This window comes from Babylonia areolata, chromosome 18 (assembly GCF_041734735.1).
Source record: "Babylonia areolata isolate BAREFJ2019XMU chromosome 18, ASM4173473v1, whole genome shotgun sequence".
In the NCBI taxonomy this organism is placed as follows: domain Eukaryota; kingdom Metazoa; phylum Mollusca; class Gastropoda; order Neogastropoda; family Buccinidae; genus Babylonia; species Babylonia areolata.
In genome coordinates this window covers 26168732-26191028 of record NC_134893.1, presented here as the reverse complement: position 1 = coordinate 26191028, position 22297 = coordinate 26168732, and positions in this window count along the sequence as shown.

Sequence of the window (22297 nt, the reverse complement as noted above, 5' to 3'; positions counted from 1 at the left end):
ACCCTGTCATATACAGGAAAGAAGACCATTCTCGCTGGAACACGGAAGAAGAAACTAACCAACCTCAGTGCACAAATAGTCAGTTCTGAGGACATTAGAGGCGACGCCATTGCTCAGTTGGTTATCAATACTCTGAGTAGTCACCAACAAAACAAGACAACAAAAAGAGAAGACAAGAGAGGTACGCCCCATACCACAAAGGACAAAGGTACACATCGACAGGAAGCTCCCTCCCACCCCAGCCACTCCGAGATCCCGTACCAAAGCTGCCAGCTCCCCAAACCGCCATCTTTCCAAGCGATCCTCTGGTCTACCTCAAAAGAATGACCACAACACATCCACGACGATAGATGGCTGTCGAACTACAACGCCTATATAGCTATAACTCCACGTGAGGTCCAACTTCAACGAGGGGGACAGATCCAGCACTAGCAGTGACGAGAGCAAAAACACATCTGACCTTCCGAGTCACCACATAATTCATGACGCTGTACTGGATGGTATCGATGCAGTACAACTTGGATGTGGTGACAGTCTCCAGATCAACATTTCCAAGGTCTCTGACGTTGACAAATGTATAAGCACCTCTAAAAAAATGTAGGCCGATGCTGTTCTTATCCACATCGGTATACAAAAACTAAAAGACCATGCAGCAGAAGATTCAAGTAACTGAATAGTCAGATGTGATGACAATATTCTCAAGAAGAACACCAAAACCAAAGTAATCTTCAGCGAAGTTTCACCGTCAATGGATAAACTTTTACAAGCAAAGAGAAAACTACTACTAAACGCCATGGTATTTGCCAAACTATCAAACCATGAAGAAATCACAGAGTGTCTTTCATTGACAACTACAACCGTAACACCAATCCACGAGCCTACCTAAAGGATGACACCTACCCAACAAAAAGAGGGGACAGTGTACTGGCAGGCAACACTGGTGGCCATTGTGCATGATTTGTTTTGGGAAAAACTACGCCCCCACAAGTTCCCCAGCACTCACCACCACCACTCCTCCAACACCGTCAGACCAGGACTGAGACAGCTCCACCGACCACGGAACTACAGACGACAGGAGAGAGATAATTCGATCGCGACAGAGATCAAACCTGGCAAAGGCGTTGGGAAGACGACATGTACCGGGACGATTATTACGAACACCGTTCTTACAACACTTCCTACCATTCTGGACGTCAGCGGTACGAACGACAGGTCGGCCACACCCCCACCAACATCAACAACGACTGGAAATGTGAACGTTCATACAACAGTTATTACTCCAAAAAGGTTATGGCAGACGTAACAGCTACGGCAACGACTACAGTCAGCGTGGATACAATCAGTGATACATATTATACAGTGCACTAACAGTAACGAAAAATGTACAACACTCCTGTAATTCAAATCATATCAGGGAACTTAAAAGGCTACAGAGAAACAACAGATGGTGTTAAAATCATCAAATTTTGATAAGAAGTCTTGAACATGTTAAGTAATTATGATATTGTATTTCTACAAGAAACACATTCGGATAATGAAAATGCCAAAGATCTATCCATCCCCGGCTCTGAAACCGGCACACATTACCTTAGACCAAGACGTGCAAAGGCACAGAAGTCATCTGGTGGTTTGTCAGTTTTTATAAAAGAAGAAATACGAAAAGAAGTTAAATTCCTCCCATAAAATAACAGCAACATAGCATGGATTTATATTCCAAACAGCAACTCTAACAACGAAGATACATATGTCAGATGCGTAAACATCCCCCCATAATTTTTTTGTTTGTTTGTTTGTTTTTTGTTTTGGGGTTGTTGTTTTTTTTGTTTTTGATAAATCTAGATACAGACAACGATACGCATCACCAATGAATCACTCAGTCGATGAGTTACACTCCACATTATCTATGGACAAACTAACACATAAACGTGGAAGAAAACTCATCAATATATGTATGAATAATAATATGTACATCTTGAATGGAAGAACACTAGAGACTTAAACGGTAAATTAATATATATATATATATATATATATATATATATATATATATATATATATATATATATATATATATATATATATATATATAACTTCGCAAGACGGAAGCGTAGTGGATTATTTCATTTGTCAATAAACCTTACTGAAAAATGTCATATCATTTAAAGTACTTTCACTCAGTAGGTTATCGGATCATTGAACGTTAGAACTACGTATCCGCTTACCACTAAGGGCCACATCACAAAGACAAGACATCGCCAAATTTGACGAAAGAGAAGATCGGTAAGCTTGTTGGAGACCTTACAAACACGCTTCATTCAGCTGCTGAACTATCACTTAAAATGAAAGATAAAAGCAAAGGGAAAACACGAGAAGAAAACACAAGAAATGGTTCAATAAGGAGTGCCACTCTCAAAGAAAAAAAAACTGAGATCACTCTTTAATGCCCCAAACAGAAATCTGTTCAACCGAAGTCTCCAAGAAAAATACTTCACTTATAACATATCATACCAAAAACCGGATACAGAAAACTAAGAATACCCACAGAAATGCACTCATCTAAAAACTAAATGAAACACAGATCCCTGTTAAAAGAGGAGTCCTACAAGGTAATACACTCAGTCCTACACTTTTCAATATCTTTAGTAATGATATCATTAACTCTCTACATGATCCAGACTCTCCAAAAATCGGCGTGTCAAGCTCATTTCAAGTATCATGCTTACTCTACGCTGATGATATTGTTATTTTGTCAACAACTCAAAATGGATTACAAACAAAATTGAACAGACTAAACGACCACTGCAATCAATGGGGATTAAAAGTAAACAGAGACAAAACAAAAGTTGTCATACTTTCCAAACATGATCCTGTGCTTCCACACTTTTTCAAGATTGGAGAAGATATCATAAATACAACCGATTGTTATAAATATCTCGGAATAATCTTCCACAAAAGTGGAAGTTTTGAATTTGCCCAGGATCATCTTACTAAACAAGCGACAAAAGCTGTCCATTTTCTAAGGCGCTCAATTCGAGGCAAAAACATAAACATAAAAACAATGAACTTGTTTGACTCTTTGATAACCTCTATCATGTCATATGGGTCAGAGTTTTGGTTTCCCTATGCCGTAAAACAAAGAGACGCAAACACTTCGTTCTCACTATATGAGCTTTTAGAAAAATGCTTAACAAAAACATTTCCTCACGAAAATCTTCACATCAAATTCTGCAAACGACTTCTGGGTGTACACAATTAAGCATCAAACCTTCCGGTACTAGGTGAATTGGGACGATTTCCTGTGGGCTTGAAAATTGTCTGTCATATTATTTCATTTTGGATACATATAATAGAGTCACATGAGAATTCGTATATAAAACATTGTTATAATGATATGATTGAAAAGCAAAACTCTAAAGATAACAAGTGTCTTCATTTTATTAAATCTGTTCTTACCTCACTTGGATTTGATCACATGGCTGAACCAGGGCACACTGAATGTCAACAGACTGAAGTTTGCACTTTTAAAGAAACTTGAGTGTCAGTACATAAATTTCTGGAGAAAGCAGATAAACGAAAATGAATCTAAGTTAACATTTTACAATAATGTTTCTAAAGAATACAGACTTGAACCATATCTGATCAATTCAGGAAAAACTGAGCATACAACCGCCATGTGCAGACTTCGCATCAGCGCACATGATCTCCAAATATGAAGAGGCAGGTACACAGGTACTGAAAAACATGCAAGAAAATGCAAAACATGTGGTGTATTAGAAGATGAATATCATTTTCTAGACAAATGTATTAGATATAAATATTTACGAAAAATCTTCTTACCAGATATAAAGTCTGAATTCACAAAATTTGATGATATTAATACAGTGAGTCAATGGTGTAATTACGACCCCATACAACCCCGACTTGCAAAATTCATATATGAATGTTTCAGAGAACACGTCACGTTTTAATTAGAACACCTTAAATTTAGTTGTTGTTGTTGTTTTTGTTTGTTTTGTTGTTGTTGTTTTTCCCTTTATTGTTGTGTCTATAAACCATTCACAAGGTTTTCATGACAAATAGATATGATTCTGATTCTGATTCTGATTCTGATTCACACACACACACACACACACACACACACACACACACACACACACACACACGTGCTCCAACCCACCACACACACACACACGTTTCAAGTTCCAAGTTTTAATTATCCTTTCACTCCTATTGGAGTATGGAGGATTACTGCAAAATAAACTTTTCATGCCCAGAACAAACATTTCCAAATACACAACAATGTCATATAAAAGTTGAGAAAACACAATTGTCTTTTAACTCCAAAAGTATAGCTAGGCAACATTTGCAAATCTAATCATCTTACTTACAGCTAAAATTACTTTTTTGCCTCCTTTGAGCATATTACAAAAATTAAAAACCGATTTTGGAGACAAATGTTTTTGGGAACATATCTATTTCGTAACTGATCATAACTGGGACATTCCATTATAAAATCAAACTCATCACCAATCACAGACATGTTACAAACCTTACAAAGCCGTAACTCTCGTGGTATGCCTTTGTGTCTCCCTGTTTCTATTTCCAGCTTATGATTACTACTTCGACATCTGAAGAAACTGATAACGTAATTATCAGGCATTTGACATATATTTTTATCTACCTAATCCACTTGTGAAAATTTCGTTAAAACAAACATTTACTACTCGCCTCTAGTGCATATCTCCATAGATTTTGAAAACTATCTCTCAAAGCAATGTTGACATTCTTGCAGAAAGATTCCTTCTCCAAGAAGAATTGAGTATCCCAAACACAGTCATACCCTGCTTCTATTAAAATTTGTCTGATACAACTCATCCATTTTGAAGAATAAATACCATTTCGATATAAGTCAAGTAATATCAAATATATTTTCCCAGAATATTTTTCTGTGTTTGATATCACTAAGCTGGTCCAAAACCGAACTAATCTTATTTTCACTAACACACTAATTGGATAAATACCAGTTTCTCCATTAACAATTTGGGTCATAGTATTTCTGTTCAGTTTGAACAAGCGTTTCAAAAATTTCAATTCTAATTTTTCAAGTATGTCTACATTTTCATAACCCCATATTTCTGCACCATACAACAAAATAGGAACACACACACACACACACACACACACACACACACACACACACACACACACACACACACACACACACACGCACACATGCACGCACGCACGCACGCACGCACGCACACACACACACACACATGCACGCACGCACGCACGCACGCACGCACACACACACACACACACATAAACATACACCGCCACATACACCGATTAACACATGGACGGGAGAGAGAGAGAGAATCAATATATTACAGTAAACGTTTGTTTGTTTTTAAATCAGATGACAATAGATACACTGTTGCTGTTCTCTGTGAATTCAAACCATGACAACTGCAACTACTATTACAGTAACTAAAAGTATACTTGCACAGTTGCTATTGTGCCTATCATGAGAAAACAAACAATGAACAACTGATACATGTATACGAAAAACAAAAAGAAAAAAAAGTTTCAACAAAACCAACCAACTAAACAAAGGAATAATTGATAAGAATTTTTTAAACAGCATTAACAACTGATCAATACCAAAACGTGAGACACAAATGTCCTGTTTGTAACTGCCAACTGTAGTTTCCACATCTGAGACATTTATGGTTGAAAGGGTTGAAAATATACATACAGATCTGATTTGGAGATAGGTAGATAAATGCCCGTTTGTACGTATAGGGGAAGGGGGTTCCACAATGATGCACCTGAAAATGCAACGATAGTTTTGAACATATCGGTTCGGGTGCATAGTACAATGTATCTGTAAGAGCCATATCGGCATAAGACTCAGATTTTTAGATATCGTGGTGCTACGTTATTGAGCACTTTGTGCACGAATAATGCGTTGTTAAATTCCAGCTTTTTCTAACGAAAGGATGTTTAATCTGGCTTCTTTTTCTTTGGCAAACAATGAAGGATTTGGTAAAATTATTTTGGCTACTCTTTTGTGGAGGGAATTCAGCTTATTCCGGTGAATGTCTGCAGCATAGCAGCATAGATGCTTAATTGATATGAAAAAGTCAGTGAGCGTGGAAGTACATTTTTGGAGCATCAATGTCAATGTTAGGCTTGAGCTGACTAAGGAAAGACAGACTGCTTGCCAACATTTTATCTTAAAAGTTCATTTGAGATTGCCATTTGATTTCATCATCTATGAGATTTGAGACTGCCATTTGAGGTTATCATCTATTACGATTCCTGAGATGCGATGCTCGTTGACTTGTTCAATGCAGTTGTCTTTTAATGTTGTGTGTTGTTTTTTTGTTGTGTTTTTTGTGTGTGTGTCTGTGTGTGTGTGTTTGTTTGTTTGTTTGTTTTTTGTTGTTGTTTTTTTGTCTTGGTTTGATAATCATACTCTTTGTTTGTTCTGCTTGTTTGTTTCGGGGATGAAGTCCCATTGAATTTGATTTGCACCATTCAGAAATATCATTTAAGTCCCTTTGAAGAGAATGTTGAACTGCAGCAACGCTGACACCATTGGAATGGAAATGTCATCTGCAGAAACGATCACACTGAGGTATGATAGGAACAAAGGAAGATCACTGATAAATGTACAGATTAGAAGTGATCCTAGAACGCATCATTGCGGAAATCCACCTGTTATTGCTTCCACAGAAGAGAAGTAACCATAAGTAAACACGAGCTGTATTCTGTCGGTAAGGTTCGATTCGACCCAGCGTGGTTGGGTCTCTGAGATATGACAATTTTTTTAAGTTATATTTTGTGGTTAACGAGATCAAAATCCTTCTTTAAATCAAGAAAAACAGCACCTGCTATTCCAATGCGGTTGAAGCCAGACAACCATAAATCACACAAACGGAGATAGTGAGAGAGACAGAGACAGAGCGAGACAGAGAGAGAAGGAGGGAGAATGAAGGGGAAAGAGATGGAGGAAGAAAGAAGCATCAAGGTAAAATTTTACAGATGTTTCATTGTCATTATTTGAGTGCCTCATTATTTTATCTAATTTCATTTTAAATATCTTTTTGTCTGTCCGGTGTGTGTGTGTGTGTGTGTGTGTGTGTGTGTGTGTGTGTGTCTGTGTCTGTATGTGTGTGTGTGTGTGTGTGTGTGTGTGTGTGTGTGTGTGTGTGTGTGTACGCGTGTGTGTGTACGCGTGTGTGTGTGTGTACGCGCGCGTGTGTGTGTGTGTGTGTGTGTGTGTGTGTGTGTGTGTGTGTGTGTGCGTGTGTTTGGGTGAGTGAGTGAGTGCGTGAGTGAGTGAGTGAGTGAGTGAACGGGTGCGAAGATGTTTATTTTCTGACCAATGGTTGTCTCAAATGCGTACAAAAAGCCGATCGCTCAGCAACTGGGCATTCCCCGCAGTTTGACTTCGCCTTCATTCAGAAGAGATCGAACAATGTTTCCCATTGCACTCAGCCTGAAGGCAAACGTCAAAGTGAGGGATCCTCCACGTTCATATCCTTACCACTGGTTCCAAGACTGCAGCCTGAGGGCGACTGCCAAGATGACGAACTTACGTAGCACTTCAGGAACACTGTTTACTTACACGCATCTTTTGGTTCAGTGCCTGAGCCACGAAGTTTGCATGCACATTCTGGCCTCTTTCTGTATTATGCGTTTAAAAGGAAATGCCAAGTGTCCATGAAACACACGTCATGCAAATGTCAAAGTGATGAAATAGTATTTCTTCATAACTCCGAAAATAAAAGGCTGGCATTAAAGAGGTGAAATGTACATGCACATCCTGGACGCTGTGAAGCATACCACGAAAAAGCAAATATTGTCATTCTATCTACATGTAAATAGTAGAGTAACCATTTTCGCGCAAAAAACAAAAACAAAACAAAAAATCCATACAGCACGCAGACTGAAAACAAAATTCCTGAAAGATGATTCTTTTTCATGAACTTCTAAACACTATTTCCAGTAGTACTCCAATATAATTATGACTGTCAGTATCAAAAGTGACGAATTTTACAATTTTACATGTACACCACAATCATTTTGTAGATTTGTAGGATGTATGTGGTACAAAAAGATGTTTAAATGCTTATTCATAATTTATGAAAGAACATATTTTATTTTACAACTAAAGAGAAACTGTTTGGGGCTTCTCTCTTGGGCTGCAGCCAACAATATGAACTGTGTATTTCGTGATCACGGAGACTTATTTCGTCAGGAAGTCGACCACTTCCATTTGTCTCCATCACACCTTTCTTTAATCAATCTTGAATTAATAAACAAATGAATATATGTCTCTTTTTTGTAATTAGCGCTTGTCCTCTTATGCGCAAGGTAAAAATTTTATACAGCAAAAGAAGAAGACAAAAATGCAGGCAGTGTGGTCTCTCATAATTCCTACAAGAATTATTGAATTAGCCAATGAGGGGAAGACCAAAACTGATTTTCAGTGGGTGACTATTACTGAAACCTTGAGAGACTGATGTTGTGAGATTGTGAACGCTTACCAATGTAGGTAAAGAACCAATTACTGATTGTATGTGTCCTGGTGCAGTTCCAGAACGAAAGATCGATACGGGTCGAATGAACATGTCCACTGCAGTCCCTAAATATATGACCAGTGCCGTCCTCACGTTGAAGAGAATAGAAAATACACTCACGGAGAGGATGACAACTCGGGGCCTCGAGAGAACAGCTAATCCCGTGGAGACTTACAACAGAACAGAGTCTTCCACAGACTGTACTCAGTTTGATAAGGAAACGCCTCTTAACCGGTCAGCCACACCATCTTTGTCTACCTATGATGGAAAGTATGGAACATTGACAACCTTAAACATAAGTGAATGCAGCGAATCACGAAGGTGGCTTTATGTATCAAAGGGTAAACTAGTTGTATCAACTAGAATCGTGGAAACTTCAACGAAACTTTGTCATGTGCATCTTCAACTTCCTGAGAGAATGAGAACATCAGGATGTCAGTATGTTTTTCGCGTCAAAATATGGAGTGTGCCTTGCACTATACTGAATAACTATATGATACATGTGATGGATGAAAAGATGCCCTTCGGTGTCAGAAACTACCTGAAATTAATTTCATGTTTTGATCTGTACGGGTCAGTGCCGTTGCAAATAACCAGCTTCAGTGACAGTCTGCTGCTTGTTTTTTATATGCAACATTTTGGATTCAATGTCATTTCAGACCAAACGTCTTTCGTGGTGACTTATGAAGCCGTGACTTCGGAGAGTGTGAGCAGAGCACAGCTTGAGATTCATTATAAGACACCAGGTAAACATTTTCATGGTGTTATTGCTGTTTGAATATGAGTAGCGTTTATACAGTGTTTGCATTCTCACCACTCTGTTCATAGGAGTTTATTATCGACTCATTTTGTCTTATTTTCCGTCTCTTTCTGTTACTCCGTCTCTGAATCTGAAAATGTACATCTTCATCTGTGGATGTAGACTGCAATTTTCAGATTATTGATATCATAATAAACTTTTTCAGGTTTCATTTTTGGATAGGTGTGATGAAGTCTTTACGATACGTGCGAAATGAATGACGTTGCGGACTGACGATTGGAAGAACGACTTCAGAGTTATATCACTGTGGGGTTGCTTTTTGGGAGGGGAGTCGTGGTCAATGGGGCATGGAGGGGAGGTGGGTTGGGGCTTAGGCCGGATCTTACCTAGAATTGAATGTAGTATGATCTCAAATGTGAAGATCTGGACCACATAGAGAAGTGCCATCCATTCCATTGATTCATCTTTGGATGTGTTGCTCAAGTTATCTGACACCACAGATGTGTGTGCTTCCTGGGCCTGGTTGACGCTAAGACATTTCATAAAAAGAAGCAAAGAGTACTGGCATGTCAGTAAGTCTGAAACCAACATGATTCTCCATCGCATAGTTGGTGGTGTCCTAAGGTAATGTTGAATCAGAGCAGGCATTGGTGAGCAATATAGACCTGGCTTAGTAGCAATGCAGTTGCTGATATACTGTGAGGCCCCAAGCGATGAAACTTTAATGCCAAATAATAGTTCTCTGCGGACGTCCACGCTCGGACTAAGGCTGAAAGAGTTGGGCATGCCTGTATATTGGAGAATTCGAGTGGTGTGGGGCTAATGCCATTGGCACGAGGATTTTTTTCTCACTCACTTTTATGGTAGTTCGTATCTTGCTTATTTCCAAGGACATTAATATAAATTCGACCCCACCTACTCGAAGAAATATAAACTGTAATATTAGTACAGTGACGATGTCAAATTGATGTGCCCAGTTTCAGGATTCATCCAGTCCCCAGGCTGGTACAACAGAACCACCTACCCGACCAGCACCATCCTCTGCCACACCATTGACAACAAGAGGGTTGAAGCCATCATGCTCAGTGTCGTCGACGTCCAGATGGAGTTTCCAGACCCAAGATGCAGCCATGACTACATTGCTCTTTTCCTGACAGCAGAATGTTCTGGTGACAGATTGTGGCAGTTGTGCAAAGCTCCCCTGCCCAGACCTACCCTGTACACTGTCAGTCACCTTTCTGTGCTGTTCGTGTCAGACAACGACGTGATACCTCCATCTAAAGGTTTTAAACTGATCGTCACACACCACAGTACTGATGCTCTGCTGCAAAAACTTCCAGGGGAAAGGTGGAACTGCTCTGTTCCTCACTGGCCTGCCTTTCAGATCCACTTCCCTTGCGATCTACACATGGATTGTCTCTGGGGAGAGGACGAACAGCCCTGTTTCTACACAAGCAGTACCTGTGGTGTAGGTCAGATCACTGTCAACGGAAGGTGTTTTACGTACGTCAAACCTTCAACGAAACTCACTTGGTATGACGCGTTTGATGCCTGCTTGACACGAGGAGCTCAGCTGGCCAGCCTTGCTTCACAGGTGGATATGGAGTCCATGTTTTCTGTTCTGGAATATAGTGATGCTGACCTTGTCATCGTCGGGCTGTGGTCGGCTACTTCATCTTTACCAAACATGTAAGAATGGCATAATGTAGAATGTTGTCTAAATGCTCACCTGCGCCATTTGTCCAGTCTGGAACATTGGCTGATAAACAGCGCTCTCGAACCATTCCAGTCCTATGCTAGTCATTCCACATGTCCCCAGGTGCGTCCTGTCCTGTTTATGCCAGCCTCCAGGTCACCCCACCATGTATTTCTTGGACCTCCTCACGTTCCCCTGTGCGTTCCGGGTGACGGCTTGTTTTGTGACACTGGATTCAGGCTTGTGGAGTGTGTCGCCGACCCATCTCCAGCATCTTTGGAGAATCTCTTATGCAGCCCGCTGTCTTGTTCGTTCCCATATTTCTTCATTAGTGATTCTGTCCGGCTGGCGAATCAAAGGAATCTCTCTTAGTCAGGTGAAAGTTTGGATTCTCTTCATGGCAGTGACAGTGGTTCTCCAGATCTACTCCATACAGTAGGACAGGCTCCAGTAAACTGATGAAGATCCTGATCTTAATAATAATGTGTGCGATCTCTGGATCCACACACATTCTTCAGCTGATGGAAATCCGCCCTTGCCTTGCAAATGCAAGTTCTGATATCAGCATCTTTTCCACCCTGCTTGTTAATAATGCTGCCAAGGTATGTGAAACTCTCCACTTCTTCTAGCACTATACCTTTCAGCTTGATGGGTGGTGTGTTTGCTGCATTGACGTTGAGGATCTTGCTCTTCCCTCTATGAGTTGTGGTCCAGGCAAGCTGTGGTTTCCACAACAGTGCCGGTCTTTTTAAGCATATGTTGTTGGGGGTGGAAGAGAAGGGCCAGATCGTGTCTGCAAAGTCAAGGTCGTCCAACTGTGCCCAAGGTGTCCACTGATGCCATTTTACTTCTGGGCTGTGGAAGTCTTCATAAACCAGTCCATCACAACCAGGAACAGGAAAGGCACCAGCGAGCATCCTTCCCTCTCTCCTGTCTTTATTTGGAAGGCTTCTGTGAGTTGTTGGCCATGGACCAACCTGCAGGCCATTCCTTGATATGAGTTCTGGGTGATGTTCGGGATCTTCTGTGGCACATCATAGTCTCAGTAGCTTCCAGAGGGTACGTCTGTCCACGCTGTTGGGTACCTTCTCGTCGTCAATGAAGTTGACGTAGAGAAGTGAGTTCCACTCAAAAAACTGTTCCAAGATAATGCACAGTATTGCTGTCTGGTCAGTGCAGGATCTGCAGGATCTTCAGGATGCTAAAGAAACATAGTTTGTTGATCTCGGAGCTGGGGGCCAACAGCGTCCTTCATACTGTTCAATGGGACACAACTGCACACTTTGCTGGTGACGGACACCTGTATTACCCCTCTGTAGTTTGAGCAAGAGCTAAGGTCACCTGTTTTTGCTCTTTCCACTCTAGGGACTTCCTCCTCTTCCCAGATCTGGCTAAGCAGTGGGTAGAGCATCTCTACTCTCACTGTCAGTCTTTAGCGCCTCTGCCGGAATATTGTCTGGTCCTGCAGACTATGGGGCCTTCAGAGTTGCAGATTGCAGCCATTTCTTAGCTGCTTGGCAGTCTGTGGATCTCTTCTTTTGTAGGCATAATAATAATATTAAACAGTAATGTCACCATTTCTCTCTAAGAACTCAGGGTGCTTTTCATGAAGAAAGTTACAAATTACATAAATCATTCATGATCACTCTTTCAGGGATATGAAGAGGAAGGCTGTTCCAATCATGAAGAGCATCAAAAAGGAAAGAACGTTCTTTACAGGTCTCTCTGGTTTGCCGAACTTTCCAGACAGTTTCTTGATGGTGGCATAGAGATCCTCCATATGTCCTTGGTGAGCTGCTTTTTCTGCTTCTGTTGCCAGTGTCTTCTTGTACCTGCACTTGTCTTTCTTGACGCCCCTCTTGATGTTTCTGTTCACTGCACATTACTCTACCTGTGCCTTTACTTTTCCGGATCCTGTGCGACTCTTGTGATCAATGTCGTCTTCAATTTGCTCTCTTCTATCGATTCCAAGATTTCTGCTAAGATTCTCTTTGGCTGTGTTTCGTGGGGCCCACCATTTCCTGACAAGGTGATGTTACTGTTCCCTTCACTCCATTCCACTTCTTGCCAATGGTTTCATCTTCTATCGGGTCTTGCAAGATCTGGAACGTATTTTAGAGTGAGGTCTAGGTATTTCTAGCTTGACTGAGTCCATCAGGTGTTGTAGCGCTGGCTTTGGTTGCTCACCCGGTACAGTTCCATTTCAACTTGAGCGTCAAGGGCGACAAGAAGATGGTCTGAAGCAATGTCTGCTCCTCGTTTGACCCGTTCTCCGTTGACATGTCTGTTGATGCTGTGATGGAAAAAGTTTCCGTGAATGACCAGGTTGCCTATGGTAAGTGACAACACAAAATCTTTGCCACCAGTCTAAAAAATCCCCTGATTTTCCTTTAAAAACATTTTTCCAACAGGTTTATAGCATGAAAAGATTCACAATGTGGAGAACTTCAGAATGTTAATATGTATCAGAAAGAATTTACTGTAATAAAGAGGAAACGAACACAAATGTCAGAGTGAAATATTTTTGCACTTCTTGTTATCATTCTACTTTATATATTTGTGTGGTTTATTTATCTGTCCAATGATCTGTTAGTATGAATACGTGTATGTATGTGCATGCGTGTGTGCGTGCATGTGTGTGTGTGTGTGTGTGTGTGTGTGTGTGTGTGTTTACATCACAATCTGCAGGTATAAGAACATGTGGCAGTGGGTAGACAAAACTATGGCCTACTATCTGGACATTGAAGGCCCAACCATATCGTCTCCGTGTGTTGTGGTCAACTTAGCCAAGCAACCATTACGCCTTACTGTAGTGTCTTGCAGTAGTCTTCTAAAGGCGGACTTTCTCTGCCAACATCGTCATCCTGATTCTCATCATTCATCACAAAACGCACAGGAACCCTCTCAACGAATTGCCCAAGCCTTCCCGGCGTCACCATTATCGTCCTCATTTTCAAGTTCCTCCTCTCTTCCGCCTTCTGTCAGAATTTCCCGAAACATTAGTCTGACGCCCATGAAACTTGATTTGACCAGATGCGCAGCCAACCACAGCACCCATCTGTTTTTGGCTTTTGATCCTTTGTCCTCCTGTTGGCCACACGGGGCAGAGGTTATGGCTGTCACAATACGTCCACCTGTGTTCATGTGCAGCAGTGCTGTGGGTCATGTGCCCTTCACCTTGGTGTGTGACCATCGGCACGACTGCAAGGATGGTAGTGACGAGAAGTTCTGTGTCTCCTTGCCCTGTCATACCAGTGTGCAATTCAAGTGTAGAAACAAGCAGGTGAGTTTTCGAGCATTAAATTTGAATGAGAAACATAACGAGTATATGGAATTTGATTGAGGAACACGAGTATAACGTTTTATACTAAATGTATTGATATTAGCGATAAATACCCAATTGGTACGTTTTGTTTTTTTGTGGGTTTTTTGTTGTTGTTTTTTTACAAAAAATACTTACTCAAGCTCAGTTTCCTTATCTGCCAAAGAAATAATGAATTCCGACAAAATCATTTTTGCACAGCAAGCCTTCATTTTCTAATCCTGAGCAATGTGTCAGTTACCGACACGTCAAAAACCTGATTCAAATGCATTTTTATTGTTGACGAAAATTTCAAATAAACACAGACGTTTTATCTGCACAAACCCGTTTCTACCTATTGTCCATTGCAGTGTATTTCCCGTTCAGTGCGTTGTGATGAAAGTGAGCAGTGTTTGGATGGATCCGATGAACTTGGGTGCTCACGTAGCTCTACCACAGCCATGGTCAACATCAAAACACTTTCTCCCCCTGCACTGGTTGAAATGGATGGACGAGGAAACTTCACCATTGCCCCACTACCCAGCAACTCCACTTTCTGCCCAGACACTCACTTCCAGTGTGCTGATGATGGCTACTGTCTGCCTGTCTATGTGCTGTGCAATGGAGTGTATGACTGCCCACAACATGAAGACGAGATGACGTGTGACAACAGTCAGTGTCCAGGCTTCTATCGCTGCCGGGCTTCCACTGTCTGTGTGCATACTGACCACTTGTGTGATGGTCAGTTCCAGTGTCCACAGCGTGATGACGAACTGCTGTGCAATGCTACCTGTCCACACAGCTGTGTCTGCTATGGCCTGGCTTTCTTCTGCTCACAGCCATTCTCGGCTGGTGACTTTCCGGATCTGAAGTTTCTGGAGGCACGTGGAAGTTACCTGTCACCACACTCCATCTGTGACAACAAAATGCTGATTCACTTAGGTTTAGCAGACTGTAACATAAATGATTTGCCATACCTCACCTTGCCCAATCTTCATGTTCTTGATCTAAGTGACAACATTTTAGCTGCTTTGAACGATGATAATCTTACTTCCCTTGTTAATCTCCAATTTCTGAATATGTCAGGTAACCCTTTGCAATCGATGTTCAGTGGGTTTCAAATGAATTTTTTCCCATCAGTTCATAGACTCTCCTTGTCAAATATTCAGATAGCATCTCTTGATGCAAATAAATTTTCAAAATTTCCTGAACTTCGTGACATAAACCTAGCTAACTGTGCCATCAAGCACATTTTAGGAGATTTCAATGGTAACAAAAAGCTGCAAACTATTGATTTGTCTAATTCGCCAATAGCTTCTTTCCATTGGAACGTATTTCAAGGATTGCAAAGCTTACAAAACGTGAAAGCAAGTAACTACAAGTTGTGCTGTCAAGCGATACTTCCAGAACACTTCAATTCCATTAACTGTCTAGCATCTATAGATAGAGTATCGTCTTGTGGATCCCTATTACGTTTGAAGTCTTTTCGTGCTGGATTTTCAATTTACGCTATGTTGGCCTTATTTGGTAATTTCAGTAAATTTCTGTATCTTGTGCTTAGTAGGAAAGTGGCTGATGGACAAGGAGTTGTTATATTTATTTCACATTTAGAGATTTCAGACTTTTGCATGGGTGTGTACCTTGCAATTATTAGTACGGCAGATGCTGTTTACCGAGATACTTATCTCTGGGAGGACGTGGTCTGGAAAACGAGTGTTGTGTGTAAACTAGCGGGCTTTCTTTCCTTGCTATCCAGTCAAGTGTCAGCATTCATTATGTGTCTGATCACTGTGGACAGGTTCGTTGTTATCCGATTTCCGTGTAAAAGTAATATGCATTTCAGTAAAAGGTCAACACATTCTATTTGTTGTGTTGCATGGATTCTTGGTGTGATGTTAGCCACTGTTCCCATGCTGCCTTGGATGCAGTATGGGCAGTTCTATGGCCAGTCTGGTATTTGCAGTCCTTTCCAATACTTTTCTAAGAAGCACTTTAAGGGGCACAGCTACACCTTTAGTGTTATGGTCATTGCCAATGTTGTCATCAGTGCTGCGACAAGTGTTTGCCAAGGCCTCATTTCCTTGTCCATGCCTGTAACTTTGATTGCTTTTTCCCACAACTCTGTTCAGTGTCAGGACATTGTGCTTGCCCGGTGTGTGGCTACAGTTGTGATGACTGACGTGCTACGCTGGTTTCTTGTGGGATTTGCTGGTTTGATGGAAGCTGGTGGCCTTCATCTTCCTGATGACCTTGGTGTTTTCCTTGCAGTGTTCATTCTGCCCTTCAGTGCAGCTGTCAACCCTCTGCTCTACACTCTCAGCACAATTCTGGAGAAACGACGTTTGGAACAACAAAAACTTATCGTCAAGAAACTTATCAACCAGTTAAAAATTAAAGCAAATTAAAGGGAATGAAAAATAACAAATTATTATCGGTACATACTCGGGAAATAAAAATCCTGCTGAAGATAAATGTTAGTTATTTATCTATCAAGCACATCAGAGAGTTGTGGGAGAACATGAACTGGGCTTGTCTGGAGCTGATGCACACATGAACTCTCCATCAATTTTATATGGGTATAAAATTCTAATCATCTAGTTACGAAATTCTAATTATTACAAAAGTTGTTTTCAGTGACATAATTATGTGGGATTTGCTTCTTCTGGTTTGATCTCTCTTTTTCTTTTCTTTTGTTTTACTAAAAGGACGTATCTTTTCCTATTTATTTTAACATGTTCTTTAATAGATTGTTTAATCAGAAGATTGTGAATGTTTGCTTTATTCCTGATGCTTAGCTATATTTTTCCCATCATTGTTGTGAGATTCCTGTTCATTCACTGAAGCCCTCCATTCACAGTGCACAAGAGAACCGCGTGTTGTCCAAAGTTCACGAAAGACCGAGCGACCATCAAGACACTCAATACCAACGTTTCACTACCTTGTATCAATGTGTGAGACGTGTTTTCTATTGCAACCTGAACCTTACTCTTAGCTAGTCAACTGATAGCACGTGTTCTTGAGGTTGCAATTTTAATGATAGTAGTGTGTTCGTGTGGGGAAATAGTTGACTTTTAGTGCATTGTGTGAAAGTGATCGGGAGAAAAAAGGAAAGTGAAGGAAATGGCTCTTTCCAAATCGAATGCATATGCTTCAAGCAGATACCAAAAGTCCCCACTAGAACTGGGATCAAATGACGAAGGAAATTAATGTCATTTGCAAACATTTCCTCTGTGCCACCATCACAAAATGAACCATCTCTCTGAGGTATATTTCACAATGTTCAGTGTCCCTCTCAGAAAATGGATAAACATGGAGGAGATTGTCGCCAGCACGAAGAAAAGAAAATGGGAGTCTGACCCAGACACTGATCTTCTGAAAAGTAACGACAAGGGAGAGTGACGGAGACACTGTAACCAATGCTGAAGAAGCAGATGAGCTGAAGAGGGAATGATTCCGCCCAAACCTACTTGAGTATCAAGAAGATTACGACGTTTTTTGCGGATATTGTGCCACTCTGGAGCAAGGTCATTCGAGTGAGAGTTCAGATCAAAGCTGACGGATAAGAAAAAAACATACTTTGGGAGTTCCCACAGCAATCCAGGAAGCACTACAGCCCCAAAACCCTATGCACGAAAAGCAGACATTCCTGTGATGACCACACAAAAATCCCTTTCCAAGGCAGCAGTAGCCATGACACAGTACACTGACCAGTTGTTGAAGGTCAAAAGCTCTATCACCATGCTAAAGCAATATTCAATTGCTGCAGTACTTTGTCTTCAGCATCACAGAGCTCTCCGACTTACTATTGCCTTAACAGGTCACGTAAATCGAGACAAATTAAGAAAGCGGAAAGATATGAATAACCAGTGTCTTCCCCGTGAATAATCTGGCATCTGTGCACCGCACATGGCCATTACCCCAGTGCTTCTATACAGAGTGGACTATCATAAGTCATAACAGGAAGCCCGGGAATCATAGAAACTGGGGTAGAACAAGAGAAGCCAGCCATAAAGGTCGAATGCAGGCCACAGGCAGACAGACAGTTGCGGGGCTATTTTTGGAGGAAGCATGGAAGCAGGGGACATTCTCCAAAGTCAAAGCCAAACGTTCTTCTGGAAGAAAGACCAAGGAAACAGAGCCACCGACAGTAACACAGACCCACGCTGATTTGCCCAGATATCAAGCCAGTGACTTTGAATTTTGCTTGTCCCTTCTGAGAATGTACCTTGGAAAAAAAGCATGAACATTTTAAGGTGGGAAGTATAAAAGAAAAATACAGCCATTCGGAAGAATTTACCTCCGTACACAAACACACACACACACACACACACACACACACACACACACACTCATCCACTGACCTGTTGGAATGTTGTGCAAACTGCAGTGGGTCTGACAGCCTGTGAGAGATCTTAAGAATGAAAGCATGAAACCCAAATCAAATTATGCCGCTTGTATCTAAGCCGACTACAAAGGGAACATTTTAGAGCTGAGCATGATATCCAGCATAGCTGGGTATGACGTTGAATGATATGTACTCCATGCTTTGTGCCATATGCATGATCCCCTGCACCTGGCAAGATATATCCAACAGCTACGTGATGGGGGTCTGTCGTTAGGCTAACAAGCAATCGGCGATATGCTGCCAATGAAAACACTAACTACTATGGCTAACAATCGAAATTTTGAGCTCCAATTTAGTTACAAACCACAGCAGTGATATCATTTCGACCTGTTGGTGAATCAGACAATGAAAACTAAAGCATTTTACAGATACATACATGTAATCCAGCATCCATGCAGGCTGCTCCTTTCGAAGGGAGCTCTATATATGTGTATATGTGTATGTAGGGGTAAGGGTTGAGATGAAGATGACCAGGAAGAGGTAGGTAGAATGGACTACCACTGCCACCACAACCACTGCCAATAACAAAAATAATAGCGATAAAAAAAAAATCATCCATTGTATATGTGTGCCTGTTACATGATCGTATTCATGTAAGCAAGTGTGCATTGTGCAGTTATGTCATCCTATTCGTGTTAGCAAGTGTGCATTGTGCAATTAAATACACACAACAGAAATCACTGCACATAAGCACAACAGCTCTAAACGTCTGTCGTCATATCCCATGCCTACCAACACCTCTAACGTGCATGACGTGGCGCCAAAGGTCTGGCACCTGCGGAGATGGTGAGAGACAACTCTGCACTGACAAGCACTACCCCCAAGTTGAACTCTTCACTCGTGTGGAACCGGCATGTCACAGATTGCAAGAGTCCACACACCACACTGAACTGGATTAAAGGAATGATGGAAGTTGACATCCTCCCATTGAAAGGCAACACCATTATATATTGCTTTGTCAAACTTCAAGCACATGCGATCGCCGCTACAATGAAAATCTCTGACCCTGTCTATAGAATTGTTCTTCATCGTGTTCCGTGCCATGCTCCTTTCACAAATCTCTGTGTAAAGGTAAGTGATGAGAACATGCCCTACGGCGCGTCTGGTGTTTTGCTTTTTGAAATGTGTGTCACAGATGGGACGAAGTACCCGCTACAGGTGTTTTCCTACTCAGGAGACGTGTCACTTCAGTTCGTTGTGGATTATAATCTCGCGGTTCTGGACCCTCACCACTCATCGTTCCTCTTGGAGTTTGAAATGCTTCCATCAGTCTCCGTGCCCCGGCCCAGTCTGGACATCAACTCTACAGCAGGTGACACTGTTATCATTATCATCATCATAAGTAGTAGTATTAGTTGTTGTTGTAGGTTGCTAGGTTGCTACAGTTATTGTTGTTTTGTTGGTCTTCTTCTTCTTCTTCCTCTTATATTGGTGTTATTATATTTGTTGCAATGTGTGCGTGAATCTTCGTGCATCATCGCATGCCCCCAGTCCTTTTTATCGGTATTTGTAGCATTAGAAGTAGCAGCAGCAGCAGCAGTAGTAGTAGTATATTTTCAATTTTTGAGCTTTCTCTGACAGAAAAATAAATCTTAAAATGAGGGAAGAGTTGAGCTGCTGGATGGTGTTCGGGAGAAGAAAGTACATGTGAATCTGTGTGTGTGTGTGTGTGTGCGCGCGTGTGTGTGTGTGTGTGTGCGCGCGTGTGTGTGTGTGTGTGTGTGTGTGTGTTTGAAGTCACATCGCAACATGTGTTACTTATTTCTAAAATCGTTTCCTATCCTTAGGCTCCATCCAGTCTCCAGGCTGGCACACTGGGGACGTCTACCCAGTCAACACACTCATCTGTCTGATGATAGCCAATCGGACATCCACCAACACGGCCACCATGGTCAGTTTCGTTGACATTCAGATGGAGGCGCTGGACAGGCTTTGTCAAAAAGATTACATCGCTTTGTTTTCAAGCTCAGGATGTGTGGGCGACAGAATCTGGCTCTCATGTAGAGCCCCTTTTCCTCGTCCTACCATATCCATCGCTAGCCAGTTACATCTTCTCTTTGTTTCTGATTACCGATATGCCCCACCCTCTTTGGGTTTCAAACTGGTCATCACCGAACATGATACACAGTCGTTGCCACACACACTCTCTGACGGTAAATGGAACTGTTCCGTTCCTCACTGGCCTGCCTTTCAGGTCCACTTCCCTTGCAATCTGCACATGGATTGTCTCTGGGGAGAGGACGAACAGCCCTGTTTCTACACAAGCAGTACCTGTGGTGTAGGTCAGATCACTGTCAACGGAAGGTGTTTTACGTACGTCAAACCTTCAACGAAGCTAACTTGGTATGACGCGTTTGATGCCTGCTTGACACGAGGAGCTCAGCTGGCCAGCCTTCCTTCACAGGAGGATGTGGAGTCCTTGTTTTCTGTTCTGGAATTTAGTGATGCTGACCTTGTCATCGTCGGGCTGTGGTCAACATCATCAGATATTCCTTACATGTGAGTAGTTAATGGACTTTGGGAAACTTCATTTAGCTACTTGCTAAATTTTCACTTAACCCTGATAAACAAGCTGCACTTGTTAAACTCCTTCAAAAAGACAGAGACAGAGGCAGGGACACAGAAAGAAAAAAAGAGAGAGAGACAAAGACAGGGATGCAAATAGAACATTTCAAAAGTCTGTGTGTATGGGAGAGAGAGACAGAGAGTGAGAGAGGCACAGAGTGAGACTGAGAGAAACAGACAGAAAGAGAATGGGAAATGATGGATTCATTTCCTCTTTAACTCTTTAAGATTTTTTCAGCTAGAGATTTTTTTATATTGGTCGAGGTGAGTTATCACTGTGGATTTATGAAGCTATCAATATTTTATGATTATAACTTGATCCTTTAACCAATATTAACATTCCAAGAGTAAACACAAGGTGCACGCTCAAGGCGTATAGTCATTTTTCCTCCGCTGTTTTCAATTTGACACTGTTTGGGTGGTCTTATATTTTCCCAACGTTGTTTTGTTCTGGTTCCTTTCATTTCTTTCATGTATGCCATGACTCCTTCTCTCTTCCTGTTTCTGTCTCACTTTGTCTCTGTCTCTGTCTGAGTTTCACAGGTATCAGAACATGTGGCAGTGGATAGACACAACCATCGCCTATCATCTCGACATCCAGGGTCCTGAAGCCACACCCCGCTGTGCTGCCCTGAACCTGACCGCATCGCGTTCACACAACATGTCCGTGGTACCTTGTGACCTGCCCCTTTCAGGACACTACCTCTGCCATGTAGTCAAGGAGGAAGACTTCCCAAAACAGTCACCACAGTACCCGTCACAAAACTCAACATCCTCGCGCCCATCTTTATCAACAAACCAGACATCCTGGCTTTCATCAGTGAATCTGGCATCCAACCCCAGAGATCTTTATCTGATCTGTCCAGCCGGTCATAGAACTCGTCGTTTTTTGGTGTGTGACCCTTTCGTGTCTTGCTGGTCAGGAGACAAGGAGAGGTCATCCTGTTCGGCCTCTCTGACACCACTGCCGCCCATGTTC